Genomic DNA, 13,913 nt, shown 5'->3' on the forward strand with positions numbered 1-13,913 from the left:
CTGACTGAACACTTTCAGTTTCACCTGCTCCTCCCCTCTCCACTTACAGGAAGTCACACAGTCTGTCTATGTGTGTCTATGTGTGTGTGTGTGTGTGTGTGTGTGTGTTTCTGTGTGTTGTGTACAAGTTTAGAACGTGTTTCACTTTGTTGTAATTTCTGTTTGTTAAAATCATGATTAAAGTGTTTTTAACTAAATCAGATTTAACTTAGTGTTTTTACAGACTTACTATAATTATAACTATATAAATGATGTTTATTATCATTATTATAGCAGAGAAGATCCCAGCTGATCCAGTGGATCTGGATCTGTCTGTGGAACAGGTGACAGTGGATTAAGGTGAACAACCTTTCATCTCAGCCTCTGACCCTCAGCACATTATTGTTGTTAGTTTTTGTTTGTAACTTTATAGGTGTCAAACCTGAGATCACCATTAGTGTTAACCCTGTATACATGATCAACAAAATGTTGGTAGTTGTTATGAACCTGCAACATGTTGAATCTCATGTATAATGTTGGTCACAATGAATAATGTGTATCTTAATAATGACAAACTGTGTGTTAAGCTTTTACAGCTGATGTGATGCAGCTCTTGGGGCTTAAGATTGTGAATGATTGTGTGCAGACATATTTGTAGTCTTTATTTCGTCAAATTTTCCACTACAGCACTACAAAGGGTCATTAACACCTCCCAGAAAATCATATGCCATCCCCTTCCCTCCCTGAAGGACCTCTACAACACCCGCTGTCTCAAGAGGGCACGCAGCATCTTGAGGGACTGCACATACCCAGGACACCGGGTGTTTAAGCTGCTGCCCTCTGGCAAGAGATTCAGGGCACTGAGAGCACTGAGAGACTCAGGGACAGCTTTTACAACAGGGCAATAGCCCTAATCAATGCTAACAAATAACCTTACTTAATCTGGCTAGCCACCTTTCTGACAGCAGGTCATGTGCAATAAACAATGTCTTTGTTTTTGTATATATTTTACACACTGTATATTTTTATCCTGTATATTTTTATTTTATTTTATTTTATTTTATTATTTTATCCTATATTTTATTTGTACAAAGTATGATTGTGCAATGACAATAAAGATTTATCTTATCTTATCTTATTTATAGGTGATTTCATTGTTTTTACACATAAAACCAAACACAAACACAAGATCTCATGTAAACTCACAGCAACAAACTGTATTTGATTTATGGAAAATTTATTTTTGAGTTAGTTATTTTCAATTATTTTTTTCAGTATGTTTTTGGTGCCCCAGGTGTCAGAATATTAGTTTTTTTCCTTTTCTTTTTTTTTTTTTTTTTAACAGTGTGTGTTAAACATACAGATCATGTATTCAAACATTACTTCCTTTGGCTCTTTGAGTTACAACAATCTAATCCTCAGCAGTTTCTCTTTGTTTGCTCTTACCTGAACTCTCACTCTCACTCTCACTTGCTTTTCTCTGCCATTTTCTATTGTGCCAGTACCATAACATGTTGTGTCAGTTAATATCTTATTACTGTGATTCATGAAATGCCATTAGACATGCTGTTCTCTCCAGAAGTGAGGTTAAATTCAAGCAGCTCCATATGTACTGACTAAATCCCTGGATATCATTGTCTGCATTTTAAACTCATCCTTTCTTTAGTATTTTAATAAAAACCCACACATGCTTCTAACTCACAGTGTCATACCAGGAGCTTCCTGCACAAACTGATGTCATTGTTGGATTTGACATGAACCCAAGCCCAAAGTGTGACTGTTGACTTTCCATTATGCTCAGTCTGGATTGCTGCCATTGCCAGGCAGATGATGGAAATCTTTTCTCTTTCCTCTTCTCTCTCTCTCAGCTGCAGCTTGAACGACACATGCTGCAGCAAGGCATTGAGTAGGCTGCCCCCCTCTGGCTAAGGTGAGGAACAACACCATCATGAAGGTGACTACAGCAAATCACAAAATCTGATGATGATGTGATGGCTCTCTCTCGTGGTGATTTGTAGACATGGCCAGATTAACAACGCTCTGCCTCACAGCTCATGCCAGACAATTCTAAACCCAAGACTCCTGCAGCTCAGAGTCTATAAACTGACTGAAAAGTGAAATTTTCCTATAGGGAAGCAAACAATTCATAAGAAATTGTGACTTAAATTTAAAGTGACAAGTAAACAATGAGAAAAAATCTATTTTGATTTAAATGCAGCTTTTCTTTCAGGAACATTTATGTCTTCATTGTAATTAGAACCAAATTATCCTGGATATTTCCTGGAAAACAGGACATTGTATGTGATATAATAGAAGTAATGCAGCAACGTCTCATACATTTTTCCGATAATACTTTTGATTTACTTCAGTAATAGTATTTGAATGTAGAACCTTCACGTGTAATTGGATATTTTTGAATTGTGGTATTACTATCATTTCAAAATTAAAGGCTCTAAACACTAAAAAAAAAGTAGACATTGTGCTTACTTCCCTTTTCCATTCATTTGTGACAGAGCCTGTTTCTGGGTAATTTCTTATTACTAACTTATGGGTAAAACTTTAGGTAACTATTGATTAATAGTTTTGCAGTTCAAATTATTCTGCACCAATATGTGTAGATTTACACAAAGTAGATGGTGTTTAAGAAGAAAAACAACAAAAAACTTAGTGCTGTAATTTTTTCCGCTCTGAGCATTAAATTGTGAATGAATAAAATATTCCACATCACAGAACAGTGTTCACTCTTTAAACTGTAAAAACAATTTTACACAACCCCAATTTACTAATGCTTTAATTTGCTTTTATTTTTTTAATGCATCAAGACAATTAGTCAGTTTTGGTGTCGTTGGAAACAAAGCAGCAGCACAGTGGATGAAAGAGCCGACGGAGGAAGCACCTTACTCTGTCCCTCTCAGTCATTTTGACTTCTGAGTGATCAGTGACCACAGGTTCAAGAGGAGGACTCACAGGAGCTGATGAAGCTTGAACCATAGCAGAGTCTGGTTCTCTGGTGGGCTTTGGGTCCTTCCTGCAGTAATGAACAGGAGGGGTCAGAGGGACTGAAGCAGAGTCTGGTGCTCTGGGTGGATTCTGGGACCTTCTCCCTGTCGGGTTTTTTATTTACATCCTCCCTGGCCTGGGCTTTGGATGCAGGTTCAGCAGGGGGTGTAAGAGAAGCAGAGTTTATCTCTGGCCGGGATGGTGGCTTCTCCTTAGCAGTGGTGGCAAGACATCCCACAAATATGTTCTGATGCAACATCAACAATTTTGCTCAGCAGCACTGGTGCACAGTTCTTGAACCAGTCCACCAGGATATGGTGTGGGTAGGTCTGTCTGACCTCTGTCAGGACAGACAGGACCATGTCATCCCTGATGGAGCGGGAGAAGGTGGCCTGCTGTTCCACACAGACATGATCCAAAGTGGCCTTTGTGACCCCAACAGACAGTTTGCTGAGGGTCTGGGAAGATCTGTTTAAGAGGGAGCAAGGAGGAAGCACCCAGAATCCCTGCAGGACTCTGGGATCCACCTCCATCAAAGGATTCAAAAAGGTTTATTGTCATCTGCACAGTACAAAGCAGCTGTTCACACGATGCAATGATATGCTCTCCCTTCATATATTGCTTTAAATAAAAATAATTGATCTTACAAAAGCAAGTAAAGTAAGTAAAAGATATAGTAAAAGAAATAGCAGCCACATATGTACAGAATAATTTAAAAAAGTAATAGTAAATAGTAGCTGAATATGTACAATTTAAAAAGAGAACACAGTAAGGTGGCAAACAAAGAGTAATGCAAAGAGTAACAGTGTCCATATAAAGTGACCGGTAGTTAAAGTGATCATGTGCATGTGTGTGTGTGTGGAGGGGATCCTAGTGGGGGAGGTGGACAGTGGGGGGGTGGGGGGGGGAGGAGTGTCTGTATTCAGGAGTCTGATGGCTTGCTGTTGAGGAGCCTAGTTATTCTCCACCTCTTGTGGACAGACCATTTTGGTGCTGGGTGCCTCCTGCTGCCTCTCCCTCAGGATCATCGTCTTCAGCTGAGTTTTCAACTCCCTACCATGTTCGTTCAGCATAGCAACAGACCAAAATGCATGCTTACATCAAGCAAACTGTGCATATTAATTGGTACCTCTCTGCAAAAGGAAAACTGATGCACCCATCAGAAACAGTAAAAAGCAATACAGCTAAAAACCTTCAACAGGAGGGCTTACCTTGTCGCGATGTTAGCAGAGCTCCATGAAACTTTGGGTTAAACTAGCTGCTACCTTGTTCTTCTCAATACTGTTGATGCACCTGTTGATGCACCTTTGGCAGCAATTACAGCCACAAGTCTTCTTGAATATGATGCCACAAGCTCGGCACACCTATCTTTGGGCAGTTTTGCTCATTTCCTCATTTGCAGAACCTCTCAAGCTCCATCAGGTTGGATGGGCAGCATCGGTGCACAGCCATTTTCAGATCTCTCCAGAGATGTTCAATCGGATTCAAGTCAGAGCTCTGGCTGGGCCACTCAAGGACATTCACAGAGTTGTCCTGAAGCCACACCTTTGTTATCTTGGCTGTATGCTTAGGGTCATTGTCCTGCTAAAAGATGAATCGTTCCCCCAATCTGAGGTCAAGAGCACTCTGGAGCAGGCTGCATTCATCTTAGGAGACCTAAGTTGAGCAACCATTAGAATATACCACAAACATGATCAGCATAAATAAACATGATGATATAGAAAATACTAAACATGCACTTCAACACTTTGCCTTAAGTACTGGACCTGTAGAGCAGATGTCCCTCTCTGACTCAGCAATAATCCTGAAGAAATGTCTGAGTCATTGCTCTGTCCAGTCCAACTGTTTCTCTGATCATTTTGCCTGTGGAGTTTTCTGTGGCTTTGCCTTCGCCAACCATCGCAGCCTGTGACATCACATTCTAGAATGCTGACACATCAAAGGCATGAATTCTATTCTTATTTTTATTCTAACTGCACATATGTTGACTTATTTGTGTAGTGTGATAGTGTGACATCCTGAAATCTTCACAAATGACTGATAAGTCAGCTCCAGTGTCTACAAAAGCATGGACAACAGTGTCCTCAGTCACAACTGATACGTGTCTTTCTGACACATAAACCCCAGATAAACTGTCTCTGGTTAAATCCGTGGGCAGGGCATTACTGTCTTTATGGGCCTGAGTAAAATCAGTAGCTGGCAATTGGCCCCCACTGTCAACTACTTGTCACCTTCTTGTTATGGGAAGGAGAATGGAAGTCCTCACAGCGTTCCAGAGAGTGGCCACGTTGTGTGTAGTCCCTGGGCGATGGGCTGCAGGCACATGCATGACGCTCAGAAGATCCAGGACGATTATGGGAATCTCATCTGTCATATCGGTCTCTTTCATACCTTGAAGGTCTGTAGGAACTATCATCCTGATATTAGGCGACACCAACAAAACCAAGCAGAACAGGTAGACTAGAATCAGGATTTCAAACTCCGGCAAGAAATACTTTAACTTTATTTCCTGGTCTTTTGAGGATTGAATATTGGAAACATAAATGTGTTACAGCAGTGATTACATTCTTTTAAATGTAAGGCTCAGTGGTTGACTGGAGAACAGGAACTGGTCTGAGGCTGGCAGACTGGGAGGCTGGTTGGAGCTCTGGGCTGTCCACAAAGCTTCAGAGCCATTCAGGAAGTGACTCTGTAACCATGGCTTCATTGAAACTTCTTTGTGCAGACCCAGGCAATCTGATTAATGAGCATATTTTAATAAGAAAAGTCACTGTCTCTATCTTACAGAGTCTGTTCAGCCAGGTAACAAAACTCAGAGTGTCCACGTAGGGAAAATTCAAAAACATAAACTTAAGGAAATTAAGACGTCTTACTGAAACCAAAACAGCAAAAGAGGTGAATCCAAAGAAACATGAGGAACTGAATAGAGACAGACCGATAATGTGTTTTCAGGGCCAGTACCAATTATTAGTAGTCAAGGAGGCCGATAACCGATATTTAGTTAACTGAAAATTTAAATAAATAAATAAATAGCTTCCTAAAATTTTATAAAGTAAATAAAACAAAGTTAAATAAAATTTGCAGATTGTGGTGTTAAAAGCAGAATTGTTCCAGTGAGACGGCTCCTCTTGCTCTAATAAATTACAGAGACTTCACTGAAGACTTCAGTCTGTCCATCTGAAATGAGGGTTTGAAAAAAAACTGAATTTTACTCTCTCACACACACACACACACACACACACTTCTTATTATTCTCACTATTTCTCTATCAATATTATCAGCAACCTTGTTTCAAGTGATGAAACCGTTAAAAACACCAAACAGCTGTGAGCCATTTCTGTTCGGCTGTGAAAGCTCCAGGGACGAGCGGTACCTGCTCGTGGTTAACCCCCCTCCTTGTCACTCACGCTACGGCAGAACTCCAACAAGAACGAGCCGGGAGTCTTGTTCACCTGGCAGGCTTCAACTTTATTGTTAATTCCTTTGCTCACTGTATTAAAACTTCTGCCGCTAACGCACAACTTACTCATCCTAACGCTCCAGCATACCTCATACTCTCTCTCGAGAACACTTCCGCACGCTCATCCAATTGCAATTCATGCAATTCGGGAGAGTCTGCGCCTTAACTTACCTTCAAAACCTCCGTGCCAATCAGCTCTGCTTGTAACCAATCAGATGGTGCTATGGGTGGGACAATGCTGGAGACAGAGTAGTGTCTGCAGACAGAGGCGCAGCTGCATCAGAGCCAAAATAACCCAGTTTTAAATTGATCTCTCATTGGCCGTCGGATTAAAAAGAAGGCTGATGCCGATATGCGTCAAAATGCCGAACATCGGCGCCGATAATCAGTCGATCTCTACTGGTGTGTGTTATTTGTCCCTGTCTGTCTTCTCCACCTGTACGTGTGTGTGTCCTGTGTGTGTATGTGTGTTCAGGCCAGAGTGTGGTGATCTGCTTGCCATTCCCCTCAATTCACCTGCGCACCTAACAGCTATCACATCATCACCCCACCTCCAGTCATGAACGTAGCATGAATGATACATTGAACATCAAGCTGTTTGTGGATTTGAGATAAAAGCAAATGATAAAGAATGTACATTACTAGGCATCAGTATAATTCCATTACTCTATATGCAACAGACAGCATTTGAACCAGTCACCGTAGGACACACACACACACACACACACACACACACACCTGATACACATCACACAAACTTACCAATTCTCCAACACAGCTGTGGCCATAACAAGAACATAAACCTATATGATCAGTAACATAGAATGACTTATTGGATCATTTGGTATAGCAATCATTAAATCATTAAAGCTGTTCACCTGTGACTTTCCCTCTGTGACAGGTCAAAGATAATCATTACAATACAGGTCCAGGTGATGATCATTTATACTGAGCTATACTGTTCATGCTGCAGGTGACTAGGAAGCTAGGAGACCTGTTGAGGAACCTCCAGACACCTAATATACTGAATACTGAGTAACTGTTTTTTTTTTTATTATTTAAGATGCTTTCAGAAATGTTGAAAAGTTATTTTTGGATGGTTGTTAAGAGATTTATTCTTAACACCCACAGGAGAAATTGAATTATATCTTGTGATTCAATGGAATTGACTGTTATTTTGTCAGAAACCAACAGTAATTAATCTTTCCCTCTTGTTCACTGTGCATGCTGTGATATGTCCTCATGTCCACTAAAAGATCAGTCTTGATATAGATAAAGAGATCACACAAATGGCAGGTCTTTGAATGCACAGTGTAAAGGTCACGTCATGTCATCATCTGCTGCTTATCTGGGTCCAGGCCCAGGTCACGGGGTCAGCCCACATTGCACCGAAGTCCCACGGCACAGTGTAAAGGTGTGTTTTCAAAGTTTTATCATTGTACAGAAATACTGTACATATTTTCTACTTTGACTTTTTAAAATTTAGATTCATGATTCAAGATTTTCTTTATTTCACGTGGTATTTACAAAAATACACAGGCTGATACGAAATGTTGTTTCTCACCAGCTTCTGACATTAAAATAAACAGTGGGTAGAGAAAGAAAATTGTTAAACTAGAAACTAAGAAACTCTAAATTGACTAAAGTGACTGTGACATTCTCTGTCTCACAGCAGTGTGGCTGCGTGGGTGTGTGGATGGATGGGGAAGGGACACAGTCCGTTCATCAGTCTCACCACTTGTGCAAAGAAGCTGTTCAGCATCCTGCTGATGCTCCTGGACCTCTTGCTGGACAAGAAGGGGGGAGAACAGGCCATGAGAGGGGTGGTTGAGAGTCACTGATGATGGAGATTGCTCCGTGAATGCAGCGCTGCTGGTAGATCTCCTTCAGGAACAGGAGAGGGGCACCAACAATTCTGAATGCAGTCTTAAATGTCTTACTGTTGTTGCTCGTGGACCCTGCAGCTGCCAAACCAGGACGTGAAGCTGAGCCTCAGGATGTTTTGGATGGTGCCCCTGTAAAATGTGATGAGGTGAGGTGTGGGGAGTCCTGACTTTCTGAGTCTCCGGAGGGGGTGGAGACGTTTTTGTCTAACCCTAACCCTTTTTTGATGACAGCTGTGATGTTGATGGAGAAGGACAGGTCATCAGCTAGGTGCACGCCCAGGAACTGAACCCTGCCAATCCTCTCCACAGCAGCACCATTTATGGTGAGATGTGTGTGGTGATCTTTGCCAGATTTCCTGAAATCAATCACCATTTCCTTTGTTTTGTCCACATTGATGGTGAGGTTGTGGGATCTGCACCACACTTCAAGCTGCTCCACCTCCAGTCTGTGAGCAGACTCATCATTGTCATTAGGTTGTGTTGTCTGCAAACTTAACAGTGTGGTTGGTGCTGCATCTGGTTGTACAGTCATGTGTGAGAAGGCGAAACAGCAGCTGGCTCAGGACACACCCCTGAGATGGATCTTAATGTGTGACTGTCTGCTGCTGCTTTGTCAGGAAGCTGAGTACCAGTTGCAGGTTTCAGTGTTCACACCCAGCAGCCTCAGCTTTTCCACCAGCTGCTGTGGAGTGATTGTATTAACAGCTGAAGTCAATGAAAAGGACTCTGGTGTAGGTATTCTTCCTCTCCAGGTGTGACAGCGTGAGGTGGAGTGTGGTGGAGATTGTGTCTGTTTTATAAGCAAATTGAAGGGAGTTCAGGTTTATTGGGAGATTGTTCTTAATATGTTTCAAAACCAGCTGCTCAAGACATTTGGTCACAGTTGGTGTGAGAGCCACTGGGTGAAAGTCATTCAGGCAGGCTGGATCTGACTTCTTTGGGACTGGAATAATAGTGGTGCTTTTGAGGCAGGTGGGTACGACTGCCTGCCTGAGGGATGTGTTGAAGATGTCTGCAAAGACACCTTTCAATTGCTCTGCGCAATCCTTTAAAACACATCCAGGGATGTTGTCCAGTCCAAAGGCCTTTCTCACTTCAGCAGTGGACAGCTGGAGTGCCTGGTCTCTGGATGGTAGTGGGAGCGTCTGTGCCTGGATGGTGCTTTTGACCTCAAACCGTGCATAAGAGGGATTCAGGTCATCGTGGCCTCGTCCTCTCTCTGATCTCTGTGACAGGTTCTTCCTTGTCAGACTATTTGCTGCAGCATCCCCAGATTTATATGCAGAGTTCCAGGCTCTCAGCCGAGAGCAAACTTTTTTGTGTTTGTGGTTGGCTCGCCTCTTGATGGTTCTAACCACTGTCACATCATTTATACATTTATTAATGTAGTCAGTGACAGACACAGTATATTCCTGGAGGTCAGAAACATTGTCATATGTTGCTGCCTCTTTGAAAATGTCCCACTGACTGGTCTCAAAGCAGTGGTCTCATTCTAACCTGTCTGACCTCTGGCTTGACCTGTTTCACTCTGGGTTTGTAAGCTGGTGTCAGTATAACAGCTGGATGGTCAGAGTTACTAACATGGGGGAGGACAGCAGCTCTGGAAGAGTCCTTGTTGTTTGTAGACATTAGGTCCAGTGTGTCCTCTCCCCTGGTTGCAATGTCCACAAAATTGTTTCCCTGTATTGAGTGAGACAGGTATTAATTGAATTGCATTAACTGTCATTGATAGTGGTGCTGAATTATGAATAATGAATGAATTTTTGATTTGTCAGAATAATTATTGGATTTATTATTAGTGTTAGGAAACAGCCTTTAAACCATTCAATTCAATACACACAGGAAACAATACAGAAATTCAGAGGTTCATTAAAACTCAGGGACACACTGCTGCATTTAAATAACACATCACAGAGAGTTCAGAGCTGTTAGATAAATGAGTTATATGGTTTAAAAAATCCAGATAATCAGAAAATGGAAGTCATAGAAAAAAAAACTGTCTAAAGGAAGCTTGACCTCATGACCTCAGTATTTCTAAAGTCCTGACTACAGCCTTAATGAGAAGAGAAAACCTTCTGTTCAGCTCCTGAAGGTGAAACCCCAAATACACAGTCAGAGTATTTCAGGAGTGGTACTTGTAGTGTTTCATGTAGTACTGAGAATGGGTGTAATACATTTAGAACATTTTAAACAATTGTATTAATGAGACAGTGTAAAAGTAGATGTTAATAGTCTTTAAGTGCCTCTAGTATAATATTTACATTCCTCAGGAACTATAAGATACATAGGAATTACGATTACTGTGTTATTTTTAGAAGTAGTTCATAGTGATTGCAGTGGTTGTTGTAGCAGTAGTAATATCTATACTACTTGCAGTAGTAGTGAAAGTAATTGCATCAGAGTAACTGATAGTGATTTAGCTTTGTTTACTGTTCATGTCATTCTAATAACATGTTATACTATAATACAGTTTGTAGTTTGTATAATTGAATTATTATATTTGAAGAAAGGCTCCATTGTTTTTTCCACTTTAAATGTTCTGCCTGCCTCAGTTTGTGAATTTGTTCCTGTACAAGCTCCAGTCATGTTCTCACATGAATGAAATGGCCAATCACAAAATTCACCAGCCTCAGCCAATCAGAAAATTGGATTCACCCTCTGAATTAAATGTTATCTGCAGTACCAGAGTGTGTTCAATAGTTAAATTACTGCATAACTCTGAACCTCTAAGATCTGCAAGACAGAAAAATAATGTGGAAATTAGCTGCAATTCTCCATCACACCACATGATGGAGCTGATTAATCTGATTTATCACTTTGGGTTCAGCATCTGTGAATGAATAAAAAAAGACAAAGTCCAGGTGGAGGGTGGAGGAGGTGGAGGAGTCTCAGTGTGTCTGCAGAGACTGTGTAGAAGGACAGAGCAGCAGCAGAGCAGTCCAGATACACTGATGATTCTCTTTCAGATCCAGAGGAACACACAGGGATGATGGTGGACTTGACAGTGGAGCTGTTCTCAGAGCAGTTCAGACTGCAGCACTGAGAGTCTTCTCCACTTCTTCTGGTTCCTCTGTCAGTCACTGCTGGATGAAGCTCTCCTCTCCACTCTACCTCCCAGTAACATGGACCAATCAGAGTCTCTTTACACACAAGCTGCTGCTGCTCCAACCTCTCTGGATCATCAGGACACAGCTCGTTCTCTCTCAACACACACACCGTCCTCTTCACTCTCTCCTTTGGAAAGATCCGTACCTCCATCTGTTGAGAGAAGAAGACAGACAACAGAGGTGATAAATCAGTGTTTACAGAGACTCACTTCATCAGTTGTCAGTCACTGATGCAGCACATCCAGTATAAAGAGCAGCAGGGAGCAGAAGTGGAGCAGCTGTGTAGTGTAGCAGCTTCCTCTCAGCTCTCATGTTAACGTATTGGAGTGAAGACACTGAGCTGGAAACTCACACACCTGCAGAGACTTTTAGCATCAAGTCTGTTTACTCTGAACATTTCACTCAAGTCCACAGTGGAAATAAACTGCTGAGTCATGAAGCTTCATTACTGCACAAACAGTTTAGTGATGGATTCACTGCTGTTACATGTCAACTCATGTTCCATTTAAAGAAAGAGTCTGTGTGTGTTGATGAACATCTGATCTGCTTCTGAAATATCAGCTGACAAATAAACATGGAGGCTGTCACTGAAAGTATCTGACAGATGGACACATATACAGATGTGATCACTGGACTTCAGCAGAGGTTCTGCTCTGTATCAGACCACATGCTGACAAAATGTCATGATGCTTCTCTGAAATCAGAGCCAGTGATTTGCAGGCTGCAGTCAGACTGATCTCAGAGCTGTGACAAAGATCAAGCTCATCAATTCTTTAGTGTTGAAATGAGAGAACAAACAGTTTCAGATCAGATTTGATGCTACGACACTTTGATGAATGAGGACCACTGTCTCTACACATCTTGTGAGGCTGTCAGCTGTAATCCAGCTCTGCTTCCTGTAGACATGAACACAACAACAACAGTCGTCTTCACATCAGCTCAAACACACAATCACAATCAGGCTTGTGGCTGATCTGATTGGTTGACGGCTCTCTGTGTCTCTGTCTCTGTTTTTCTGTCCAATCCTGAAGCCTGTCACCATTCTCCTCTCACAGCTTCAATGAGGAAAGCAGCCACTGAGAAGGTTGGAGGTTTACAGGAGACACTGGATCTTTGCTTTGATACAAACTGTGTTTAGGACAATACTGATGAAAGCAGCATGGACTGACTCCAACCCTCTACTGACCTCAGAGTCTCCAGTCCACAGTCTGGACTCTTCACAAGATCAGACAGATCCTTCAGGTCTGATGTTCATCCTCAGGTACAGGTGTCTCAGATGGGAGGGGTTGGACTTCAGAGCTGAGGCCAGAGAAGCACAGCTGATCTCTGACAACCTGCAGGCGATCAATCTGTATAAAGAATAAATCATGTGCATAAAAATCAAGTTCACTTAAACTTACTTTAAAAACACATATTTCTTTTTAAACAAGATACTTTCACAGGTCATTTCAGCACAAAAGACAAAACACCCCTCCCATTCTACCACACTTGGTTTATTCCCCTGTGAACACCCCTATTTAACCAAATGGACCACTCCAGCCCAGGTTTGGCTGTTCCTGCTCTGACAGAGGAAGAAGTGCAGCAAAGGAGATGGGTGAACACAATTTAAGTTCAATAAATCAAATACACAATCACAGTGTGTCTTCTCTCCTTTATGAGCACGCTGCAATCATTCTGTCCATTTTATTTTAATTTGAAAGAGGAGTGAAGGGGGATATCTACATTAAAGTGGAGAAACCATCACTGAACAGAGCTGGAGGTCTACAACTACTTTATTCAAATGCAGATGGTTGTGATGGATTTGCAAGGTAGTGTTGGTTAGGTTATTATATACTAGTTATTCATAATGTTACATAATACACTGTGCTTTGAAAGAGTAGTCTGAAGAATTAGACTTTCATAGGAGAATTTTCTTGTAATTTTGGTATTAACTAGGAGCAAGGATATTTTATGATTCGAAAAACAAAAAATGGTTGATAACAGTTTGGATGTGTGGTATCTATGGTGACCAAACTGATGAGAGCGAGACAGCCAAAAACATGTGGTGGACACAGCATGGTGCAGACGAGAAGAGCTGTGCAACATGCGTGGATTTTGACGGACCAGCTCTGATGCACTGCTGCCTTCTCAGTATGAAACTGAAGATGTAGATGTGAAGCAGAGGTGAGTGTAGTGCTTTTCAGACTTGTCCTGTTAGTTGTAAGTGTGTGATGTTAGTGCCTCTGGCCTCAGAGCGGGAACATTAGCTTGATCCAGTTTTAGGACAATACAAACTGTTAGCACACAGAGCCAGATGACTGAGAAAGACCTGTCCTCCCTGCTTGTAACAACGCAGGTCCCGCTCTGTGCGCTGTGGAGCTGATGTGTGCTGCCATCTAGCGGCGCTGGAGACTAACAACAGGACAACCTTTTATATCTTTGATGTGTCAAAGACATTCTAGAATCCGATGTCACATGCTGCAGTTGGTGAAGGCAAAGCCA

At 41.7% G+C, this 13,913-nt stretch overlaps 1 protein-coding gene across 1 annotated transcript in view; it reads right to left on the minus strand.

Annotated features, from left to right (window-relative positions):
• The window catches only part of LOC121193016, a 293,109-nt gene that overhangs the window by 222,633 nt on the left and 56,563 nt on the right, over positions 1-13,913 (minus strand). The window lies entirely within an intron of this gene.

This window comes from Toxotes jaculatrix, chromosome 14, assembly GCF_017976425.1.
Source record: "Toxotes jaculatrix isolate fToxJac2 chromosome 14, fToxJac2.pri, whole genome shotgun sequence".
Taxonomy (NCBI): domain Eukaryota; kingdom Metazoa; phylum Chordata; class Actinopteri; family Toxotidae; genus Toxotes; species Toxotes jaculatrix.